The sequence below is a fragment of the Benincasa hispida genome, chromosome 5, assembly GCF_009727055.1.
Source record: "Benincasa hispida cultivar B227 chromosome 5, ASM972705v1, whole genome shotgun sequence".
Classification (NCBI taxonomy): Eukaryota; Viridiplantae; Streptophyta; class Magnoliopsida; order Cucurbitales; family Cucurbitaceae; genus Benincasa; species Benincasa hispida.
This window is the reverse complement of record NC_052353.1, coordinates 35,921,559-35,933,118: the sequence shown is the minus strand read 5'-3', so window position 1 is coordinate 35,933,118 and position 11,560 is coordinate 35,921,559. Positions and strand designations below refer to the sequence as shown.

Genomic DNA, 11,560 nt, shown 5'->3' with positions numbered 1-11,560 from the left:
CAGGAAAGCCAATAATAGAACGAGCTTAACAATCTTCAGTGGTTGAAGTCGTCGTTTTTGGTATTTCATTCACCTTTCAATGACTCCCTTAATTATGTGCGAGGAATTCTCAAGTTACTCGAACCTGGTGAGAATAATTTCCCTACGATGTAACACTCTTCGGGCCTTAACAAGGGCTGCAAGCTTGATTCCAAAAAGTTCCACTCAACTTGAGACGCTTACCCCTTTCTTCTCCAACATCAAATGTAGAGGCTTAACCTACGCTTCTCATTCACTCGGTTCAGTCAGATTCAATCACTCTTTTTATTTGGCGGATCATTCGTTCTTCACTCTCTTGTTGCTATTACCCGCAAGGAGCGCAGCAACCAAGGTGCATATTATCATATAGAAACAAGCAAAGCATATGAAGGTTCAATCAAACAATCATCCTCATTTTGTCTTTTTCAATCAGCTTCATCAGTCTGAACATTTCTTATTTAGTTTTAAAAAAAAGTGACTTTGTCTGACTTTGCTGTGGATTGACTTAAGAAAAAATTGTTTTTCAAAAAACTCAATTTTATTTAAATATTTTTTAAATAAATTGTTGAAAATACACTTCAAAATCTATTCTGAGTGAAATAAATACATACCCTAAGTATTTACTGTGTTGATAATTTATTAACAACCATTCAAACTTTATTTAAATTGTAACATAGATGTATCAATAGTATATCACTCATTATCTAAATCCATCTTAAGTATTGTTTTGGTATATGACTAGTATATCAATAGTCATTCAAAATTAAATTTTATATACATATTATAAGTGGATCGAAGTTTATAGTTAGACACTTATTAAAAAATCATTGAAGTATAAATCAGTTTATCAATATTGAATCAATACTCATAAAAAAACTAATTATCAAGTATATCTTTAATGTGTATCAATGCTCATAAAAACAAATTTCAAATATACATTTAGTGTATCGGTAGTATATCAATATTTTTCTAAATAATCTTTAAATATAATATTGATGTATTAGTATGATATCAATATTAGCTCAAGGTTCATATCAAGTATAAAATGTTGATGTATCATTAGTATATCAATACTTCATAAATATACATTTGTTCAAGTATATCAATAATAAATCAACACATGTTCACAATTCAATTCAAGTGCAATATTAGTCTACCAATAGTATATTAACATTCATTCAAAATGCTTACTAACAGCAAATTGAACCATTATAAGTTGATTCTAATATACTAAAAAAATATTTTTTTTATGACAAATTAATAAGGGTTGAATTAAATCTATGAAAAGAGTAAATGAGCAAACACTTTTTTACTGATAAATATCGTTTATGAATAATAAATTTGGTGTATCAATTGTATAACTTATATATATTATATTTGGTATATCAATCAAAGTCCAAGAATAATAGGGAATGTATAAGCACTTGTTGACTGATAAATACAATATATGAATGGTAATTTTGATATATCGATTGTATAACTTATATACTTTATATTTAGTATATCAATCAAAGTCCACGAATAATAGTGAATGTATAAGGCTTGTTGACTGATAAATACAATATATGAATTATAATTTTGATATATCAATTGTATAACTTATATACTTTATGTTTGGTACACTACAAGAAATCTGACTTCTCCCGACGTCACATTTCATCGGAAAAGTATGAAAAATTCGTCGGAAGAGCCTCTCCTGACGAATAAAAGGTCGTAGGGAGTTTGATCGGGAGAAACCCGTTGGGAGAGGATCTCCCGACGTACTTTAAAACGGCATCAGGAGTTATTCGGGGAACTCCCAACGCACATATAGGGTGTCGGGAGTTCCAAGAACTACCAACGCCTAATATACGGCGTCGACAGTTCTTGAAACTCCCGACGCCCTATATGTGCATCGAGAGTTCCCCGAATAACTCTCGACGCCGTTTTAAAGGAACTCCCGACGGACAATTTTATTTAATGCGTCGGGAGATACAAGAACTCCTGACGCAGTAACATATGCGTGGGGAGTATTAAAATTTAATGTATCGTTTGTAATTTTTAAAAATTTAATCTGAAAACCTATAAAACATATTAAACCAAATAAAGATTCACATAATTAAAAAACGAAAATGAAGTCCATATTATAACAAGTAAATAAAAAATTACAATGTCCAAACGAAGTCGATAATAAAAGTTCATAAACATTCATATCACTAATACATAAAAGAAATAAAATCAAAATAACATCTAGAACACGTCTCGAATACAGCATCTTTAACAATTATCCCAACTGATATATTAAATATAAAATATATATAAAAAAAAATACTACTGATAAGCATATTGATACACGAATAAAGGTAAATTTGGAATAATAAAAGATCGAAATCAACTTCAGTGTTTTTTTTGCTATATTCACAAATTTTTAGAACTATGGCTAAATTTGTAAATTTAAGAATATATATATTTTCCGATTCCTTGAAGTGCCCTTGAATTTAGTATTCTTTTTATCTACTTTTTTCTTGCAATCACTATTTAAAAAAAAAAAAAAAAAATAGCATATTCACAAGGAAAGAATAATTACTTTTTACCCTTATGTTCTCTGGTCGATTTAAGCATGTAAGCCATTTTATTCCCCTTTTTGATTGGGAAATTAATAAAATTAGGACAAAATTAGGAGGGCTAAAAAGCTTTGTGATCTTAGTTTTAAATTTAATGTTACTTAGGACAAATGGGCATCTGAAAAGTCTATTTAGCCCTTCAATGCAAAAATAAAAAAAAAAAACCCGACAACTATCAATTTTCTCAAGCTCATTTCATGACTTCCATTCCACTCTCTCTCATCTATTCTCTAATTTTTCTCAAAGTTTCTCAAGCTCATATTCCATTGCACTATCAATTTTCTCTTTTACGATTTACTTTTTATTGTTAAAAGATTTTTTTGGTCTTCTACTTTTATTCATGATTGAGTTGAATTAGGTTAAATTCTATTTTTCTCTCCGTTTTTTAAATTATGTTTTCCTTTTTCATTTGAAATCTTTTCCATTTAATATCTAGTGGGATCTACAAAACGTGTGATTTTAATGTGAAGAAATGTTTGCGAGATAGTTGTTAGATATGTTCTAGATAGTTGAAAGATAGTTGCGAGATATTTTGCATATCACTGTAACTTTTGTTATTTTCTAATTGTTAATACATTAACAATTTTATTCGATATTTATTATGTCAAATACAATAAATATGTCTTTCTCTCTTTTAATATATCAAATATATTAAATATTAATAAACGTTTTAGATTTTCTTTTAACAATTTTGATCACTAATTGTTCATCTAAGTCAACAAGGGGATCTTATAGACTTATAAATTACAAGTTCCATGATATAAAATTAATTAATTAAACTATTTAATTAATCAAATTTCATTCATTAACTATAGGTCACTCCACAATAGACTTAGAGTTGCACTCTTATTCATTGCATGATATGTTTTGTTCACGTATATAATCATTAAAAGTAAGTTGATTCTTCATGAGTTGTTTGTAATTACACCTGAGTCAAATGTTCGTTTTATCCTTGTAATTATATCTTACCTCTAATGAGCAATATGTTTATGATCAAATAATAAACCAAGTCCATCTAATTATCCTATATGAGAAGAAGTGGATTCAATTTTGTGAAATTGCATTCATAGCTCCATATTCAGTTAAGTCTCCAAAATGGTAGGCTTATTGAATCAGTTACATGAGTCATTCTCACCCATGCAAATCGAAGGACAAGAATTTACAGACAGGAGTTCATAACTCACTTATGATTTAGATCCACGCCCACTTGTATTGATACTTATTGATGGACCGTTAATGTAATTGAAATTAATTTTTAATGAATATTGATATACTCTATCGATACTATAATTATATACTTAAAATTATTTTTTAATAAATATTGATACTCTCTTTAGTATCAAAGTAAAGATATAATCAAATTTATTATAACCAAGTAGCGTAGACCTTTTATTCAGTCAATGATTTAATATTATATCATAACAAGAGGTTCTGTTTGAATCCTTGTAGTGTCCTTTCATCTCCCATTTAATATTGCTTTTAACTTATTAGCCATTCTATAAATCTCAAGTCTACAAGTGATGGAGAGTGTTAAAGTATTGATATAATTAAGGGATAGTTACAAATATAGCAATCAGACCCAAACTATTAGCAGATATGATGTAATGTAAAAAAAAAAATTATAAATATAAAAAAATTTAGATAGTCTATCAACGATAGACCATATTGTTGGTAGGAGTCTATCAATGATAGACCATATCACTAGTATGAGTCTATCAATAATAGAAGTCTATCACTAATGTTATACACTTGGTTATTATCCCTAAAAATCCTACGGATTGCAATTACCCTATAGTAAAAGATATCATAACTCAGTAGCTCAAGCTTTTTGAGTCGACCAATGATTTAGCACTTTATTCATTAATGTTTTAGTTTATGTGAATTTTGAATGAGTGTTAATAATTAACATCTGATTTACTAATTTTAAATGGTAAAATGATCGAAAATTATTTCAAATATAGCAAAATATCACAGTTATTACGGATAGACAGTGACATTTTCTATATTTTAGTGACATTTTACTATATTTTAAAAATTCAATAATAAGCATGTGTTTATTCGAATCAATTCAAATTAATATTGGTGAATCCATAAATCAAATTTTCCGATACAAAGTTCTCATTTTATTGAACCCCAACTCAAAACTACATGAGATACCAAATAGCTTGGTTCGATTTGGTTCTTTAGGTCAAAAGTGGGATATGAGAATTTTAACCTCTGATTTCAATGGTCAAATAAGTTACTGCTATGCAATGGTCACTTTGATATTAATATTATCACGTGTAATGTACAAAGACTACAAAGAAAGATTCCATGCAGAAGTGATCATTTTAAAATTAAAATATAATTCAAATACAATTTGTATAATAACAAAAAAAAAAAAAAAAAAATCTCCCTTTGGTTTTGTTTTTTTTTTCCCCGAAATAATGACCTAATAAAAAAAACCTCTTAATAATCGTTTCAATATGGCCATTGACCAATATAGTTTCCTGGGAGATAATAATTGCAGATCAAAAAAACCCAATTGTTTTGGCACTTCACTTAGCCCAACCAATAGACTTGGTGTTCCTCTACACCAATTGTGTATAATGGAGGCAATGGCTAGAATGGTTCACACTCGTGTTGAAATTGTAGGTGTAATGCTTTTTTTCATCAGTCCAGAGTCTCATCACCGTCTTTGCTGTCATCATTTTGTATCCCTCTGCTAGGTTTTCGCCATAAGACCCTCCAGAGTGCTCTATTTGACAGGTGACGATCTTTGTGTTGGCATAATTTTGAGCGTAAGTAGCCAAGGTGGTGTTTCAATGAGGGGTTCCATGCCAACCTCCGCACAAATGGCGTTGTGGGCGGCAACCTAGTTCTTAGGGTAGTATTTGGCCACTATGTGGGAAATGGGAGCTAAGGTTATGGTTAGCCCCAACAAATAAAGATAAGAGAGAATATTGGTAAATGCCATATTTGTAAGCTACTTGGAGGAAAGGTTGATTGTGTGGGATATGGAGATTTGGGGTTTGGGGTTTGGCTTACCTAAGGGGTTTTATAGAGAAGAGATATGGGTATGATTTTATTTTAGGGGTTGTTTTCAAAAACAGATCAAATGTGTAATACTATTGGAGCACCAAAAAAAAAAAAATGAAAAATGAAAAAATCTCAATAATTTCTCATAACTAATTCAATATGTATATTACTAATAATAGAAAAACACTCTTTGAATTAAGGTTTTAAATCCTTGCCTCTGCAACAATTTCATATGTTCATGGGTTGTATTTTCTATATCTCCAAAAAAAAAGAAAAAATCTACGAAGTACAGACACAGATACGACTATACGATGTGGATATGATTGGATACGACGATTCGTCAATTTTTAAAAAACTAAGATACGGATACGTTGCATGATACGTCATTTTTTATATATTATTTTAATATATATTTCTAAAAAAACGAGGATACTGATACATTAAAGGTACATTTTCTCTTGCATAAAAAAAAAAGTTGCCTAGTTTTAGATTGAAAAAGATTAGATGAGTTGTTTGTCTTTTTTCTTTAAAAAAAGTAAGTGTAGAAATAGATATATCAAATCGCTCGTCAGATACGTATCTGAAAAGTATTTAAAAGTATCGGTATCTGATACGAATTATCTCACATGAAGTATCTATGCTTTATAGGGGAAAATCAATTCCTACATGCAAGTAAACGAGATGGTTATTTTCCATATATCCATAAAAGAAAAAATATATATATATATATATATTATGGTGATTTTTCTTAAATGCTTAGTAGACCACAACCCTCATTCTAATAATAGTATAATACTGTTTCGTATCATGTTTATATTTAATAATTTTAAGTACATTATATGATAGATGACTCTTGTTTCTTCGTTTATACATGCATGATATACTTAACAATATGAGGCACACAGTTCAAATAATTGAAAAGGAAAACTTAGTACTCAATTTAAAATTTTCAAAATTAAATGTTGATAATGGCAAGAACAATCATTTGAAGAAAAATTCAGCAATTAATGCGACAAAATAGATTTTCAAATCTTAAAATCATTTGAAAATTACGCGACAAGTAGAGGATTAAGGGAAAAAACTATCCATTATGATATATTTGTTCTGAATTTGAGGAGCACAACGATCATACAGATATAGAGAATATATAATATAATAATATATTTATATAATAATATTAGATATATAAAATATAATATAAAATAAAATAACTAAAAAAATAAAATAAATAAAATTATAAAATTGGATAATATGAAAATTAGTGGAATTCTCACCAATGTATATGTGATTTTAATATCTACCAAATGTCACATTTATAGGCAAAGTGACAAATAGAATATGAACTTACATAGACACCAAGCATGAATAATTATAACACACGTGAATAACATGAAGATGACACATGGCTTTGGGACACTAAGCAATGAGCATCTATTTATTATTATAATATTCATAATACTCCCCCTTAGATGCCCATATATATATATATATGAAATATGTCTCATTATATTTACTCCCCCTCATGAGAACGTCACTTAAGATCTCTGAACATTTCAATGTTATGCACCAATTTTTCAAAAATTGCAGTTGGTAATGCCTTTATAAATAATTCTGTCAGGTTATCTTTCGAACTAATTTGTTGTACAGTGATGTTGCAATTTTCTTCATGATCACGAGTATAGAAAAACTTCAATGAAATATTCTTTATTCTATCTCCTATAATATATCCTCCTTTGATTTGAGCTGTGCAAGCTGTTTTGTCTTCATATAATATTGTTGGAAGATTTTTATTAGAAGACAAGCCACACATTTCACGAATGTGTGTCATTGACTTTATCCATACACATTCTCGACTAGTGATGTGAATTGCAAGAATTTCAACATGATTTGAGGAGTGGTCGTTATCGTTTGTTTCACCGATCGCTATGATATAGCAGTTCCTCCATGAACAGATAACCTGTTTGAGATCTAGTTTTGTGTGGATCAGATAAATATTCAGAATATGCATAACCAACTAGATCAAATTTGATTTATTTGAAAAAAAAAAAACCCATATCGATTTTTCCTTGGAGATAACGGAGTATATACTTAATTTTGTTCCAATGTCTTTTTGTAGGTGAAGAACTATATCTAGCTAATAAATTTACTGAAAATGCAATATCTGGTCTTGTATTATTAGCAAGATACATAAGTACACCAATTGTACTATAAGATATGATACTTCAGGATCAAGAAGTTCTTCATTATCTTTTCGATGTCGAAATATATCTTTCTTTGTATCCAATGAACGAACTTCAATTGGAATATTTAATGGATGTGCTTTGTCCATATAAAATCTTTTCAAAACTTTTTCCTGTATAAGTTCACCGATGAATAATATTCCATCTGCTAAATGCTCAATTTGCAAACCAAGGAAAAATTTTGTTTTTTCCGAAATCTTTCATCTCAAATTCTTTTTTAAGATATTCTATTGCATTTGAAAGATCTTCAGGAGTTCCAAGTATATTCAAGTCATCAACACATACAGTTATAATAACAAATCTTGATTGTGATTTCTTTATAAAAACACACGGACATATTGAATTATTTTGATATCCTTCTTTCAATAAATATCCACTTAGGAGATTGTACACATCCGTCCTGATTGTTTCAATCCATATTGTGATCTTTGTAACTTTATTGAATACCATTCCCGAGAATTTGATGTATATGTTTCAGGTACCTTAAATTCTTTTGGGATTCTCATATAAATATCATCAAGAGATCCATATAAATATTCTATGACTACATCCATAAAATGCATATCCAGACTTTTATACATAGTCAAGCCAATTAAATATCTTAATGTAATTTCATCCACCACAGAAGAATATTTCTCCTCAAAATCAATACCAAGTCTTTTTGAAAAACTTGTGCAACTAATCGTGCTTTATATTTTTTGACCTCATTATTTTAATTTATTTTTCTCACAAATACCCATTTGTATTCTAGAGGTTTAACACCTTCTGGTGCTCGAACTACTAGTCCAAAAACCTGAAGTTTTGAAATTAAATTTAATTTTGCCTCAATTGCTTCTTTCCACTAAATCCAATCTTTTCTATGTCAACATTCTTCAAGATTTTGGTTCGGGATCCTCACTTTCAGATATAATATAAAGAGCAATATTATACGCAAAAATTTTGTCAATAATCATACTAGTTTGATTCCATTCTTTTCATGTCATGGCATAATTTATTGACATCTCATTATTATCTTTAGGTATTTCACCTTCCTCACTAGTCATGTCGTGGATTTCTTTATGGGTGTTTATATACACAACCAAGTCTTTTTCACTATTAAATATTTTTCCTTTTTGAGGATTTTTATTTTTGGATCCCATTGGTCTACCACGCTTCTTGCGTATTCCTAAACTCATTAGTGACAAATTCTTGTCTTCAGATATCAATTTTTTATGGAACATTTGCAGCTGGTATATGTGACTTAGTTACTTTCTTTGCAACTATAAATGCATATGGTAATTGATTTGCTATATTTTGCAAATGAATTATTTTCTTAACTTCAAGTTCACATTGATCTGTATGGGGATCTAAATGAGACAATAACGATGCATTCCATGTAATTTTTTTTCCAACTCCTTAATTCCTCCCTTTAATGATGGAAAATTTATCTCATTAAAATTACAATCAGCAAATCGTGCAGTAAATACATCACCCGTCAAGGGCTCAAGATAATTAATAATTGATGGGGAATCATATCAAACATATATTCCTGACCTCCTTTGAGGACCCATTTTAGTGTGTTGTGGTGGAGCAATTAGAACATATACTGCACATCTAAAAATTCTCATATGGGAAATATTTGGCTCATAACCATAAGGTAATTGTAATGGCGAGTATTTATGATAAACTACTGGCCTAATGCGTACAAGTGACGTTGCATGCAAAATAGCATGTCCCCATACAAATGAAGGAAGCTTAGCTCTCATAAATAATGGTCTTGCAATTAACTGCAAATGTTTTATAAATGATTATGCTCAACTATTTTGTATATGAATATGAGCTACAAGATGTTCAACACTAATCCCAATTGACATATAATAATTATCAAAATCTTGGGATGTAAATTCACCAGCATTATCAAGACGAATGGTCTTAATTGTATAATTAGGAAATTGTGCTCTTAACTTAATTATTTGAGCAAGCAAGATTACGATTGAATAATAAGCACACGTGTGACCATCTGTTGGATGCATCTATTAATACCACAAAATATCTAAATGGTCGACTTGATGGGTTAATGGGTCCACATATATCACTATGAATTCGTTCTAAAAATGCAGGTGATTCAGTCCCGACTTTAGCTGGTGATAGTCTAATTATCAATTTTTCTTGAGAGAAAGCATCACATGATAATTCATTATTGAAGAATCTTTTAATTCTTCAATGGGCGTCCATTTGAATTCTAAACAATTCTCCTCATCATTATAGATCCTGGATGACCCAATCGGTCATGCCAAATTGTAAATATATCTGGATTCATGAACTTCAGGTTTATTGTTGCATATGTTTCAATTACTCGTATATGAGTATAATCTTGGGTTTTATGTCCTAAAACTCGTGGTTTGTAAACAATAGAACTTATTCTAAAAATTCAATAAGTTGTTATTGAATATATTGCTTATTAGAAATCTAATAAACCTAAAAGTCGCTGGACAATTACTTGAGTACTTGAACTTTATGTGGAGATATACAAGTGGATCATGTTCGAATATATAGTAAAAACTAATCTATAGTATATGAATAAGGTTGTGTGGCTTATTCTTGTAACACTATTGGATACGATCTACTCTGTAGTTGTTACAAAGATTTGTGAAGTTCTACAAACGATGTGATCCTAATTCATACATGATATGACATGAGAAGTGAGGGCGTCGTGTGCAAATGAGTTTTGTAGAAGATCGAAGCATGAAACTAGTCACTCTTACTTTATAACGTTGTTTACTATTTAAGACTAACTATTTCAAAGCGATGACCTAGGTAACTTGACCTTAATCATAAACTAACTATGAACTCTTGTTTTTTCGGGACTATCCTTTGATCTGCAAACGGTGAGAGTAGTGCAACATCTCTGCTCAATAAGCTTGCCATTTTGGGGATAAGACCGAAATTTACTCCTACCCGATTAGAGGTAGTAGACAGGTTGTTCCCTTTAAGTACTGATTCTGGGTCTTGAACAAGAGACCTCACACTCTCATTGGCCCAAAAGGGATTTGATTTGTTGATTAGATCACAAATCAATTATTCATTAGAGGATTAGTGGGACTTAAGGAACAATAAGTAATTCTGGGGGTAAAACAGAGATTCGACCCAACCGTTCTTATGAACAACCTGTGAAGGGTTAACTTATTAATCATGGTTATATCAAGTGGACATAATATATATCTACAGTGAGGGGAGTTGAGATATGGGCTTTAGTGGAGTGATCCATTAGTTAACGAATGGGGGTTAATTCGGTCTAATGTGTTTATCCAATTAATCTCATATCGTTGCAGCCCATGATCTGTAGGTCCACGAAATCCCCCTACTAGCTTGTAAATGGATTAACACTAGAGTAGCGTGATAAGTTAATTTGAAATGTTCAAATTAGAATTAAACGAAATTGGAGAAATAGTATTTAAATATGATTTCAATATTTGAAGATGAAATTGTGTAAAATTAATTTAATTAAATTAATTAGAATTATTTAAATTGTTTAAATAATTATTTATTAATTTTATTATGAAAATTAATGTATGAAATTAATTTTATAAAATTAATAATATTTTCAATTTTATAAAACGAAATTGATTTGTGAAATCAATTTATCAAAAGTTGGAAAAGAAGGAAAAAACACCAAAATGGAAAAATGACTTTTTCCATTGT

The 11,560-nt window shown here is 29.7% G+C and overlaps 1 pseudogene; it reads right to left on the bottom strand.

The window, feature by feature from the left end:
* Positions 1-5,081: 5,081 nt before the first annotated feature.
* On the bottom strand, positions 5,082-5,577 carry LOC120077729 (annotated as a pseudogene).
* Positions 5,578-11,560: the final 5,983 nt, after the last annotated feature.